At 41.7% G+C, this 14631-nt stretch overlaps 1 pseudogene; it reads left to right on the top strand.

The window, feature by feature from the left end:
* LOC127235933 (sodium- and chloride-dependent transporter XTRP3A-like) overlaps positions 1–14631 on the top strand; it is a 205519-nt pseudogene that overhangs the window by 125447 nt on the left and 65441 nt on the right.

Here is a 14631-nt window from a genome sequence, read left to right as displayed (position 1 = left end):
TTCCATACTTCACAGAACTTCCTTCCCCTTACCCCTGCAGTAAATCCTCTTCCAAGGTCACAGGATAATGACACAGCAGACCTTCTCTTGCACTTCTATGGGCCATGCAGGTCCCCGGAACATATAAATCTACCCTGGCATGGCCATATACATGACATGAGAGCTTTTGTTCAATCCAAGGAGCTACAAGTGACTCTATAGGACTCTACTTTATGGGAGGGTGTGTGTCCTTCTTAGTGGGTACATTTAGCAAAGCAAATATAAGGACCCTATCTTTACCTTCTGATGCAGATGAAGGGAGAAGAACACTGAAAATCTCTCAGTTGTTCCATGCCCTAGAGCTTCTTCATGTAGCATGTTCATTGGCAGGAACATTAAAAAAAAACAAAAACAAACAAACAAACAAACAAAAAAACTGACGTCGAGCTCATCTCAAGCAAAGGACCCCAGAGGTATCCTCAGATTTGCAGCCAAATATGTGAAACAGTGTGAGTTAGAGTGGCCTCAGCAGAGGGCCCAGAGAATGTCGGCTAGGCAACTGAGCTTAGAGGGCTTCTGTTTCTTAGCTGGGACCTGCTGCTGGTTCCATCAGACACCACAGTGTCTCCCTCCTGTGGCCTGTACATACAAATGGGCTCACTGCTCAAGATTCTAACTCAAGTACCTTCACAGCTTTGTTTTTAAATTGTTTTTAAAGTTTATCTTATTTATTTTATGTATGTGGGTGTTTCACCTGAATGTCTATGTGCAACATGCATGCCTGGTGCCTGCAGAGGCCAGGAGAGCGTGTCAAATTCCCTGGGACTAGAGTTACAGAATGGGAGACATCCTATGGTTACTGGGAATATAACCTGGGGAAAAACAGCCAGTATCCTTAACTAGTGAGCCATCTCTCTAGACCTACAACTGGTTTTGAACAGGGTAGCTACAAGGATCTGGAAAGACTAGCCCAGGAAGCCTCTGATCCACTGTACTCTGTTGTTTCACACAAGCCAGGCTAGCCCATATTTACAGGACAAGGTGTGAAGCCTCCTGTCAAAGACGCTTCCTATCATCCCACCAAGCCCTTGGCCTTTCCCTTGGCTCTCTGTTGATTCTCACTTCATTCCAAAGGATCCCCTGCTGTGGTCTGTCTGCCCACTGAATGGTAACCATACAGGCTACGAGGAGGAGTATGAAAAGGCTTCGTCAATGCAGTACTTCTGGAGCAGGAAAACACTCAACATCTCACCATCCATCCAGGAGAATGGAGGAGTGCAGTGGGAGCCAGCACTGTGCCTCATCCTGGCCTGGCTGATGGTGTATCTGTGCATCCTGAGGGGCACTGAGTCAACCAGCAAGGTGTGCTAGGGAGTGTGATGGGACTGAATTTGGTCCATGCTAGGAGCTATCTCTTGCTGTCCAGAGTAGAGGTTCAGTGGGTAAAAAGGCATGGATGGTGTTATTGGCATGTCCCTGTACTAGATGACAGTGGAGTGTGTCAGAAGTGATTAAAGTTGTAGCACTGAATCTGAAATGACATGCCCCAGCCAGCTCTCACATTCACCTGTACCAGGTTATTACATGGAGATCTTCAAACACCCTGCTATTCAGTCCTTCCCCCTCAAATGCCAGAGTTATTATTCTGTGGAGGGAAACTCAACATCAGACTAGCCAGCCTCTGGTGACTTTATTGTGTAGTTGGATTTGTGGTCCCATTTCAAAGTGCTTTCAGGAAATCAATACTACCCAGAACTGTTGGGTTCTCCCTTGGTTTTTTTGTTTTGTTTTGTTTTGTTTTGTTTTGTTCTGTTGTGTGTTATGGGGTTTTAGTTCTTGTTTTGGCTTTTATTTTTAAAGTGTCTCCTTATGTACTTCAGGCTGGCATGAAACTGGCTGAACGGCCCAAGTTGGCCTCAAACTCAGTGATCCTCCTGACTCAGCCTTCTGAGTGTTGGGATTTTAGGCCACAGATATGCCAAAATACCCAGCAAAGGCCTTTTATTTGCCTAAGCTCGTTCTTTCTGTTGAAATGCCCAGGTTTCCATTCATCCTAGGGCTGGAGTATCTGTTGTATTTCCATCACCCGTACCTGTTTCAAACTGGGGTGAATGCTCCATACTCAGCTATTAGGCAAAGCAAATCCATAGTGGATCACGGTGTCTTATTCTTCTAACAGCCCCTCAGAGTAGATACATGAGGTCACTCCCAAAAGGATTAGATAGGCAAAGTATTATTCGCAAAATCACAGCCAGGGACAGCAGACTCAGGACATAGCCCATATTTACTCCAAGCTCTTCCCATCCTATTGGTGACATGCAGCATGAATATTCTCTTCACATCCTTTGTGACTTAGTCATTTACAATTTTTCTTCTTCTGACAATCCCATGAGACCCCTAGATCTCACTCTCCTGATCACCTGCCTGCCTTCTCCAGCACTGACATGTTTGTTCGGTTATGTTCTTTCATGAGGCATCAAGCTTAGAACAACCTATGTCATTGAGATATTGCATGACAACCCCAATGTTGTTTCTGGCATGACATATCACATTATTTTCTAAGTCCCCATAGTGGCCAGCATCTTAGCCCCAAAGCACTTTGCCTCACAGCTGAGCAGAAGAATCAGGGTGTTCTTTCTCAGCTGAGATCAGACCTTGCAGCATCTGCTCTGTCCCAACCTAGACCAAGCATGATCCAAAAGATCTAATGGTGATGTCTGTACCCTTGAATATTAAAGCAGCCCTTTCCTCTCCAGGCCTCTTATAGTTGTGAAAATAAGTAGAGTCTGGACATGATGCCATATTAATCCTCACCATCTATTTTCTCTCCTTATACTATGACCCCCCACCCTGACTGAAATGCCCCAGGGTTCCATGTATGGGGAAAGATGCTGCCTTTTCCTTTTTGTTTGAAATCTCTTTTATTCTCCTCTGAAGTTTTACTTATTGGTCAGAGTTATTTCTCCTGATAGGTTAAGCTAAAGCTAGATCACATGTCCAGCCATCCTTCCCACAAGAAAAAGAAGGAAGCCACTTTGTGAGGACTCTAGAAAGCCCAGAAGAAACACAGCCCACTGGCGGGGGTGGGGGTAGAAGTCCAGAGCTTTCCCCGAATGTCTTCTTAGTGCCCAGTGTTATGGACCCGGTTCAGCCCTCCCCCATGCCCCTGAATTTCTTTCACATCACTGGCAAAAGGACTCTTATCCATTTGCATCTCACCTGGTTTGACATATTAGATATTTGGGTAAATTCACTAACCCCCTAAATGTGTAAGAAGCCATGGTAAACATATATCCCACATTCTCAGTGTCCTTCTGACAGTCTTAGAAGTACATGAAGTATGGTGCCATGCCAAGGAAGAAATGGAAGACTGAGATTAATTGAAGCATATCAAGACATGGTCACTAGCTGGGTTTCTCAGAGGTGGATCCAACCTAAAAGAAGATTGATAAAACAAAACCAACCTTGTGAAAAGTTTTGTTTTGTTTTGTTTTTGTCTATGAATCTAGGCATACATAGAAAGTGAATTACCCAAAATTTCCCACCCAGGGTAGGCAGATGTTTATCTGAAAGCCCTTACTTTCAGGCTTTTAGAAGTCAGGGTGACCCCGAGTCTGAGATTCCCCTGCCAAAGAGACTAAGAACACATCCTTAAATTGTGATGCATGTCAACAGGGAAAGAAGATTGGCTTAACCAAATAGACTTTTCTTTTTATGAAGAATGCACAAAATCAGTACATTTGTTGCATTTGTTGTGGGGACTTTGCCCTGTGCACTGTTTTCTACATATGGACATGCCTAACCAGGCTCCCCTCGGATCCCATCCAGAAAACCCAGTTCTGCCCCTTAAGACACTAATTTCACTTTGGAGATAACATAGATCCTGTAAGTGATTAGTCTTTCTGATTTTCTTCGGACCTCAGAAAGCTGAGTCAAATCTGGCTGAAAAAACAAAACAGAACAAAAAAAAAAAAAAAAAAAAAAAAACAAAACAAAACCAAAAAACAAAACAAAACCAAACAAAAAAACAAAAAACGTGTTGTGTGGGCTCCTCCAGCCTTTCAGCCTTTCTTAGAGAAACAGGGGCTCGGGGAGTGTTGCCTCTCATGCACTGGAGAAGAAATTTCATGGGGGCAACAGACATGAGCAGCCATGTCCCACACTTTCTTTCTCTAGACCATACTCAGAACCTGTGTCCTACTCAGGACCAGTGCTACCCACAGCTCTTAGCAGCTGTGGATGCAGCCTAAATGCCAAAGAATTAAGGTTTTTGTGGGAGTGGCTGTCCCCGTCTCTCCAGCAGTCTTATTCTGTTCCTGGATGCCTACAGGTGGTCTACTTCATCGCGTTGATGCCCTACTGTGTGCTGATATCTACCTGGTCCGTGGCCTCACAATCCACGGAGCTACCAATGGCCTGAGGTACATGTTCACACCCAAGGTATGGATTGCAAGGGAAGGGGACTGTCCCTTTCTGGGATACCTGGGAGGAAGGGGAAAGAGGGTAAGATCTGTAATCATCAGAGCTGGTGTGAGCCCATGACTGGGCCAAAGACTAAAGATATCCTGGAAGTTAAGTTCTCTGTAGCCTGTCCTTCAGCCCTCACTACCACTAGTGACTAGTGCCTGTGCCTTCCTTCAGGTCTTCCTGCTCAAGTTCTCACCTAAAGCCCAGTCCAGACTCCCCACTGAGCTAGGGACCATGGACATCTCTCCAGTCATCTCCCTTATCTGATCCCATATTTTCTTAGACCTTTTCCCTCTAGGGAATGCTATGGTCCCGTCCTTAACGTTTTTTTTCCAGTCACCCTAGCCATTGTTCTTCAGTGTAGATGTTATTGAATTTAGAGTAGGGCACATTCTTTGCTGGACAAATGGCTGGAATCATATGACTGTATCCTTTCAAAATGGACACTCTTATTGCATAGGCCTTAAGTGTCAGTACTGGAGTAACCTCGAACTTGACTCCACATCCACCTAAATTTCCTGTGTGGCAAGACTGTTGTTGTGGCAGGCTGGTGATTTAGATGTTTTATGTGTTTTAGACTATTAGACCAGGCAATACTCAATTGCACTCTCCATGTGTAGGGTACCATAGAGGGTATGAGAGGAAGATTGCTGAGTAGTTTACCTGCCAGGAAATACACTGGAGACATTTTGAGACATGGACCTAGAATTCAGCCCCAAGTCATTCTGACTACCTGTGAGTTGGAAGTAATTTCTTCCCCATCTCTGAGCTTTCATCTCCTGGGAGGGAAGAGTTTGGGATTAGAGCTCAGGATTCCTCAGCCCTATCCCTACTGGCCTTCTAGATGAAACAGCTAGCCAACCCCAAGGCCTGGATCAATGCAGCCATGCAGATCTTCTCCTCACTGGGCTTGGGGTTTGGCAGCCTGATTGCCTTTGCCACCTACAATGACCCCTCCAACAACTGCCAAAAGCATGCCATCATTGTGTCCATCATCAACAGCTCCCACCTCCAGATATGCCAGCATCGTGTCCTTCTCCATCTACGGCTTCAAGGCCACCTTCAACTATGAAACTGCTTAAACAAGTGAGTCTAAGCTGTCCCTCAGAACCGTGGACCCCAAGTGGGAAGGCAAGGCTCCAAAGCCCTGAGCTGAAAGGGAGACTGGGAAGGACTGGGTTCCCAGAGGTCAAGGAGTAGACTAAAGACACCAGTATTGAGGTCTGCAATGTGAGGGTCAGTTCTGTTTCCTCGAAGTGCTAATTGCTGCCTTCTACCAGCACTAGAAACTGAGGGTCCAGAAAGCAAAGGCCGCCTTGCAGGGAATGGGACATTTAAGGTAGGCATTGCACTTAGCAGAAAGGGGCATTCAGGAAAAAACAAAACCAAAACCAAACAACAACAACAAAAAACGCACCAGTGTCTTCATCTCATTTGTAAGCAAGGCCTATCTAGCTGAGTCTACTGTCTTTGGCTTCCCTCAAAACAAATGCTAATATGTCCAGTAGGGAGGTCACTTACATGAGTAGCCATCTCTAAACTAGGACTTAAATTAATGGAAATCAGTATACATGCAAATCATTTAATTCGTACTGTGATATAAAATTAAGCTTAATAATTCTAGGCCAAATGTAGTGGTGCATGCCTTTAATCTCACCAATCTGGAGGCAGAGTCAAATGAATCTCTTAAGTTTGAGACTAGCCTGGTCTACACAACAAATTCCAAGACAGCCAAGGTTGCATAGTAAGGCCCTGCTTGAAAATAAGTAAATATGTTTAAGTGATTCTAAACTTATTTCTAAGCGGTTGGTCAATGGCATTAGCCAAATTCTTGTGTTGTCACCACCAAAGGGTACGAATCTGGCTATGAAGTATTGAATGCTTCCAGCATCCTACCCAATCTCACTGGAGGCCCCTTATCCAGATGTGAAGTAGCCTGTTGGGAGGTAGTTTCTGTTCTCATCTCTTCTGCACTGGGCAGGAGGGAAGAGGCTACCCACCTTCCTCCCAGGTTTTAGAGCCAATGGCTTTTTAGTGGTATATGTTAAGATGATAGTCTACTCTGCAGGGTGATTCTGCTGCTGACAAATTCTTTTGAGCTAGAAGATGGCTTTCTGACAGCCAACAACCTGGAGGAGGTGAAGGACTACCTGGCATCCACCTACCCAAGCAAGTATAGTAAAGTGTTCCCACACATTAGAAACTGCAGCTTGGAGTCAGAGCTGAACACTGTAAGAGGCCTGGAAAGGGTGGGCAGTGCCTCTCTCCACACGGTCCATGAAGACTTGTGGAGAGAGAAATGGTCCCCTGCAACAGTGATGAGAGACTGGACTCCTGCTCTCTCCCAGCTGCTACTAGGAATTCTTTTCATTTCCCTGTGTCTTTTTGAAATTTCCAAAACTTGAGAAAGGCAAAGGACAAGGTAACACACTGTCTTACTTAGGGTTACTTAGAGGAGGAGAGGGTTTATTTGGCTGCACTCTCACATTGCTGTTCATCATTGTAGGAAGTAGGGACAGAAATTCGAACAAGCTAGAAAGCTGCAGGCAGGAGCTGATGCAGAGACCATGGATGAATGCTGCTTACAGTTTGCTCAACCTGTTTTATTTATAGAGCCCAGCACCACCAACAAAACAACGGACAGTGTACTCTCCCAGCAACCATTAATTAAAAAAATGCTTTACAGACAGATATTATGGAAGCATTTCTCAGCTGAGGTTCCCTACTTCCAAGTTGACATAAAACTATCCAGCACTCAAACACCAATATTTCCAATTCTCACATTAACACTATAAACCTTTTTGTTACATAAAATGTAGATTTTTATACAGGACAAACAAAATTATTTTAAGGACACACAATTAAATGTCCCTGAAATTAATAGAAAGTTTTCCCTACTCATTGTAGACAAAATCCCTTACAGTTTTGTGCCCATGATACATTGTTTTTAAATTTTATTTATTAACATAATATCCATGCATGCCTATGAAGGGCCTGATGATTTGATACAAGTATGACATATATAGCCACTAGACCAATGCCCCTAGCATTTCCTTCTCCTCATACATGGATTATATATATATATATATATATATATATATATATATATATATATATATTACTCTTCTAGTTATTTTTTGTGTATCATGGATTCTTGTAGATTAGAGTTACCTACACTTCTGGGCACAGAAGCAGCGATTTCTGCTTCTAATTCCTGTGTTTTTGTGACTCTTGTCTAACCTCTGTCTTCACTCGCTGCCTTTCCATCTTCTTGGAGGTTCATTTATCACTTTCTACAAATGAGTGCAAAAATGCATTATTTGTCTATGATTTGTTTTATTTACCATGATGCCTGCACTTGTCTCTACATTTACACTTGACAAGATTTCATTCTTTTTATGGCTAAGTATTATTCCTTTGTGGATACATACCACGTGATTTGTATATGTTCACTCTTCCATGGGTGGTTTTGTATCCTAGAGTTTTTTAAAAGGAATATCACAGTAAACATGAGAGTGCTGCTATATCCTTGACACATGGCTGTTAAGATCCCTTTGCAATAATATCTAATTGTGGTTTTTATTTGTATTCCCTTGAAGATTAATGATGCTGACTTTTTGTTCATATATTTGCTGGCTATTTGTGTCTTAAATTTTTAGATGTTTTTATTTTATTTGACACATATGAGTATTTTGCTTGCATGTGTATGTGTATGCCAAATGTATGTCTGGTGCTCGCAGGGGTAAGAAGAGGGCTATGACAGTGGTTATGAGTTGCCACGTGGGTGCTGGAAACTGAACCCAGGTCTTCTGCAGGAGCAGCAGGCGCTCTTAACCAGTGAGCCAGCCCTGACGTCCCCTCATTTCTTTTTAAAGAAATGTCTATGTAGCCCATTTCTTTGCCCATTTTTTAAGGTGGACTCTTTGCTCTCCAGTTGTTTCAGCTCTAAATAAATAGAATTAAGGGAATGAGAGGTATTGGCAATAAAAGAGTCAAAATGCTAATGAAAGATGTCAAGATGACTCCAGGAAAGGAAAGATACTCTATGGAGCAGATGTCCTAGTTAATTTTCTGTTCCTGTGAAGAGACACTATGTATTATATACTCTGTACTCTGTACTCTGTACTATGTACTATGTTCTATGCTGATCAAAAAAGCATTAAATTGAGGCTTTGCTTACAGTTGCTTTGAGTCTATGATCGTGGAAGGAAGCATGGCAGCAGGCTAGCAGGAAGAATGCCTGCTTATATCTAATCCACAGGCAAGAGGCAGAGGGAGGGGAAGGGTGAATGGGGAAGGAGTAAGAGGTAGGACATTGTAGAAGAAAGAGAGGATTGGGTTCAGCCTGGGCTCCCTCAATGGCATACACACTCCCTTCAACAAGGCCACCTCTCCTAACCTTCTAAAATAGTTCTACCCACTGTGAACCAAGGGCTCAAATATATGAGCCTGTGGGCACCATTCTCATTCAAACCATCACAGAGTTCTTCTTATTATTGTTGTTGTTGTTATTATTATTGTTGTTTTTGTTATTATTACTGTTGTTGTTATTATTATTATTATTAATGTGTTCATACTACCCAAGACAGTTCACAGATTCAGCTCAATCCTTACCAATAATAATGTTCATAGAATCAGAAAAAAAATCTTAAAATCTACATGACACTATTGAATAAAATAACGAAACTGAAGTCATATCAATACCTGATTTTAAGGCTGTCTACAAAGTGTCTGGTATTGGCTTGAGAAAAGACAAGGAGACAAGTACAACATAGTAGAGTACCTGGAAATCCACATATTTCTATCAAAGACACCAAGAGAATACATTGGAAAGCCATCATATCAATTACTGATGCTAGATCCACATCTCACATGCTGTACAAAAGTCCAAAAGTATGAAAAGTCTAAGGGGAAACAGGGGAAACACTTGAAGGCATAGGTTTGTGTGTACCTATGTTTTGGGATAAGACCCCAAAACTTGCAACAGAGTAAAAACCAGTGGGATTACATCAAAGAAAGAACTTTCTGTGCAATAAAAGAAATAGTCAATAGCATGAAGAAAATATTTAGGAACTCACACACACATTCACAGAGTAAGGGGGAGACTTAAATAAATAATATTGTTTTGTTAGCAGTTGTACTAAATAATGACATTTTTAAAATAGTAAATACATAAAAAACAAATTTAATTATGGCATTTTAATACATAAGTTTCATTGCTCCTTATTCTTATTCACCTTCTCTCTATCCTCCCTCTTTACCCCTTCTGTCTGGTATAATTTAGAGGGAAAGTATATGTTGGAGGTGTAAGAATAGAGGAATTACTATAAAAATACAAAAAGAAGTCATAAAAAGCTGCTCAAGTAAGATGATTGTGGTTGATACATTGTTTATGAACTAATGAAGCAATGAAGATCAGAGAAGCAAAGCATCCAGGCTACCAGATAGCTCTGTCCTGTACCAGGGCTGGAGAGATATTATTCATAGCAAGCTGGAGACTAATTGCCAAGAGTAAATACTTAATGCCCTGCTCCTATCTTATATATTAGTGCTGGGGATTAAAGCTGTGAGCTCTGTTTCTCTTTTAGACTGATTCACTTCTGGTGTAGCCCTGAATGGCCTTGTAAATCCAACATTAAGTATTTTTGAATTTTATATTTTCTTACTCTCTGTTGTTGACTGTGGCCTTCTCTTGTGGCTCACCTTTTAGTTGTAACAGGATTTGCTTTAAACTCTGTAGGGATATGGAAGAGTGTTATCTCTCCCTCCATCTTTGTTCCTGGGGATTGGGTTTTGATTTAGGAACATGCTTTCTCTCATTCACCTAAGTCTGTCAGATAATTTCCTTTGTGAATGTCTTTGCATATCATCTGTTACATTGCTATTGTAAATAGTGTCTTTCTCCTTATTTCTACCATTGTTTATGTTGGTGGCAGAAGAAACAAACATTTTTGTATGTTAGTCTTGTACCTTGAAATCTTGATGCATTTCCTAATGAATTCTCACAACTACAGATTGCTCATGTTTTCTCTATAAACTATCCTATAACCTGTGGATATGATTTAGCACATTTCTTTTCAGTGTCTGTATTTCAACGCTTTTTTTATTGTGGTTTCACTATTATTATTGATTTTATTGGAGTCTCAGGCACAATTGTTTTCCTGTACTTTGAACACAGTGAAATTCCAAGTATTAGGTGAACACTCTGACTAGTTCTTAGATTTACTATAAAGACTTTTTCAGACTGCTTTTAGAGAATACTTTCAAGGCCAGGATAAAGGTTCCATGGCCTTTGCTTATTGGTTAGGTTAGGGAGTAGTTGGTTGTTTTTTGTTTGTTTGTTTGTTTTGTTTTGATTTTCTCTCTTTTTTTAATTTTATTTAATTTTATATAATAGTCCCATTAAATGAAAACAAACATTTATATACAATATTTGGGAATTTGGGCGTCGTTCTTTCCAAACTACTTCCTGCTGATAAGGGGCGCTGTCTTGGGGGATTCGAAGAAGATTCAGATATCCTGGCTGTAGTTTGTAAGGCTGTTTTGTCTAGCTGTTTGGAATGTAGGATCAGCTTGTACTCTGTTTCAGGCGGTCTGGCATGATGAAACCACATTAGTCTGGAAGGAATCCACATCTTTTCATTTTCTGTGGAAACAAAAATAGAAATCCTTTTCCCCAGTAACTTGTCCTTCAACTTAAATTTTGGAGTCAAAGCACTTTTTTTTTTAGTTTAATATATTATTTTACATGTCGATCCAGTTCCCTCTCCTTCCCTCCCTCCCTCCCTCCCTCCCTTGCTCACTCCCCTGAGCCCTCCCTCCTTCCTTCCCTCCCTTTTTACCCTCTCTGCCCCCTCACATGCACTCTAAACACCCTCCCCTCCCATCCCCCCCACCCCAATTCCATATGTAGGGGAGTGCCATCCAGTTGGGGTCATGTAGATCTGACAGGTTCTGTGAAGTAGGGACTAGGGCTTCTCTCCTGTCTCTAGATTAAGGCAGTTATCCCTCCATGGGGGATATGTTTGCAAAGTTCTTTTGTGAACCAGGGACACATCCTGGCTCCGCTGTCTGAGGTCTCTTAGACTGCTCAGTCCTTCTGGCTGAGACCCATAATCAGGGGGGCCTGAGTCAGTCCCATGCTGGCTTCCCAGCTATCAGTCTAGTGGCCCTTAGCTCCTCCTTGTTCAGTTAAGCTGTCTCTATGAGTTTCTGCTGCATGGTCTTGTCCTCTCCATCTGCATCTAGGTTCTAGTTCGACTCAGTGTTTATGTATGGGTGTTTGATCCTTTTTTCAACAGGCATTAGTTGAGGGCTCCATGGAGAAGTTAGTTGTTGATCTCACTCTCTGGGAAGGGCATTTATGATAGCCTTTCCACGTAAGCTCAACTTGTTAGTTGAGAGCAAACTTATTGTTCTCTCGACCTTTCTTCGTGTTCAATTTTATCTTCAAACCAATATTGACTCCCTCTTTCATGTTCTCTCTCTCTGTCTCTGTCTCTCTCTCTCTCTTTCCTATTATCTATTCCTAACCAGGCTCAATCTTCCTGGTCGCACATGTTTTTCTTTTCCTCCCCCTCATTTTCTCCTACTTCTCTCTCCATTCGCTGTCCTCCCCCACTTCACCTGAGCTCTGGGGGACTTGCCCCTTCCCAGTTCTGTAAGGGACTTTATATGAATTGCTTAGAATATACCTTGTATCCTAGTTCGTCTGGTGATGTGAATTATAGGCTGGTGATCATTTGATCTATATCTAAAATCCATATATGAGTGAGTACATACTGTGTTCCTCTTTTTGTGACTGGGTTACCTCATTCAGGATGGTTTCTTCAAGTGCCATCCATTTGCCTGCGAATTTCAAGATACCATTATTTTTTTCTGCAGAGTAGTATTCCATTGTGTAGATGTGCCACATCTTCATTAACCATTCTTCAATTGAGGGGCATCTAGGTGGCTTCCAGGTTATTGCTATTACAAATAATGCTGCTATGAACATAGTTGAACAGATGTCTTTGTTGCATGGATGTGAATCCTTTGGGTATATGCCTAAGAGGGGGATTGCCGGGTTCCTGAGGAACTGCCATACTGATCTCCAAAATGGCTGTGTGAGTTTGCACTCCCACCAGCAGTGGAGGAGTGTTCCACTTTCTCCACATCCTCTCTAACATAAGTCATCACTGGTGTTTCTAATTTTAGCCATTCTGGCAGGGGTAAGATGGTATCTCAAAGTTGTTTTGATTTGCATTTCCCTGATAGATAAGGATGTGGAGCATTTTCTTAAGTGTCTTTCAGCCTTTTTGATTTCCTCCATTGAGATTTCTTTCTTCAGTTCTGTACTCCATTTTTAAATAGGGTTATTTGGTGTTTTGTTGACTAGTTTCTTGAGTTCTTTGTATATTTTGGAGATCAGCCCTTTGTCGGATATAGGATTAGTGAAAATCTTTTCCCAGTCTGTGGGCTGCCATTTGGTCTTGTCGACTGTGTCCTTTGCCTTACAGAAGCTTCTAAGTTTGAAGAGGTCCCATTTATTAATTGTTTCTTTCAGTGTCTGTGCCCCTGGAGTTATGTTCAAGAAGCGGTCTCCTATACCAATTTGTTCAAGGGTACCTCCTACATTCTCTTCTAAGATGTTCAATGTGGCTGGATAGATTTTGGGGTCTTTGATCCATTTGGACTTGAGTTTTGTGCATGGCAACAGACATGGGTCTATCTGCAGTCTTCTACACACCCTCATCCAATTTTGCCAGCACCATTTGTTGAAGATGCTGTCCTGGCCCCATTGTATAATTTTAGCTGTTTTGTCGAAAATCAGGTGTTCATAGGTGCGTGGATTAATATCAGGATTTTCAATTCGATTCCATTGGTCTACCTGTCTATTTTTATGCCAATACCAGGCTGTTTTCAGAACTATAGCTCTGTAGTAGAGTTTAAAGTCAGGAATGGTGATGCCTTCTTAAGTTCTTTTATTGTATAGAGTTGTTTTGGCTATCCTGGGTCTTTTGTTTTACCATATAAAGTTGATTATTATCGGTGAAGAATTGTGGTGGGATTTTAATGGGGATTGTATTGAATCTGTAGATTGCTTTTGGTAAGATTGCCATTTTTACTATGTTAATCCTACCTAAGCAAGAGCATGGGAGATCTTTCCATTATTTTTTTTTTGTTGTTGTTGTTCTTTTGTTTTCTGGGGTGTACCATTTCCACGGAGAGTTACAACACTTTTCTCTTTTTGCTTGTTGTTCTAGTTAGAGTTATAATTGCTATGAAGAAAGGCCATGACCCAAAGCAAGTTGGGGAGGAAAGGGTTTATTTGTCTTACACCTCCATCAGGACCTCAAGGTAGATTCCTGTAGATAAGAACTGATGTAGAGGCCACGAGGGGTGCTGCTTACTGGCTGCTCCCCTCCCCATCACTAATTAAGAAAATGCCCTGCAACTTATGGAAGCATCTTCTCAGTTGTGGTCCCCTCTGTTCAGATGACTGTAGTTTGTGTTAAGTTGACATAAAACTAACCAGCAACGTTGTAGAGCTCTGGCCCCTGCCTACAGGATCTATAGCCTGACCCTCCATTCCTGCACAACTCAGACACCAAGACGCTGACACCCAGGCTTCGAGATCTAGATCCCACTTGGGCAACTATGGCACCTGTTCTAAGGTTGCCTTCTTTTGGTTCTGACACTTAGTTTTTCCTTGCTTGTTTTTGAGATTGGCTTTATGTCCAAGATGTTATAATTACTGATTTTATTTTATTTTATGTTTTTAGAATTACTTTCTTTCCCCTGCTCCTGCCATTCTCTCTCTCTCTTATTTCCTTTCCTTTCTAATATATATTCTCTACTGTTTGAAATTTGGACTTTCATATCTCCTTCCTGAAATCTCTTAATTAATATTTAACTTAACACAGCTTAATGTTAGAGAGTATTCATGAGTTCCCTTTCAAAAAGTGAAAGAATTTTAGATCACTTTCTCCTGTCTTTCCTGTCTTTGCGTTTTTAAAGACAGAAAAATGATATAGAAATCCTGATCTTCCCACCTCTGCCTCCTGAGTGCTTGGATGAAAGGTGTGTGCCAGACCTGGTTCTCCTCTTCCATTTTAAAAATTATTGTCATGTAGTTCTGGCCCTTTGAGCCTATAACTTTCTAAATACTGCAAACTTAGGATGCACAAGGCCGTGAGATCTGTC

The sequence above is a fragment of the Phodopus roborovskii genome, unplaced genomic scaffold (genome assembly GCF_943737965.1).
Source record: "Phodopus roborovskii unplaced genomic scaffold, PHOROB, whole genome shotgun sequence".
Taxonomy (NCBI): domain Eukaryota; kingdom Metazoa; phylum Chordata; class Mammalia; order Rodentia; family Cricetidae; genus Phodopus; species Phodopus roborovskii.
Note: the sequence above shows the minus strand (reverse complement) of the source record. Positions and strands in the feature narration are given on the sequence as shown.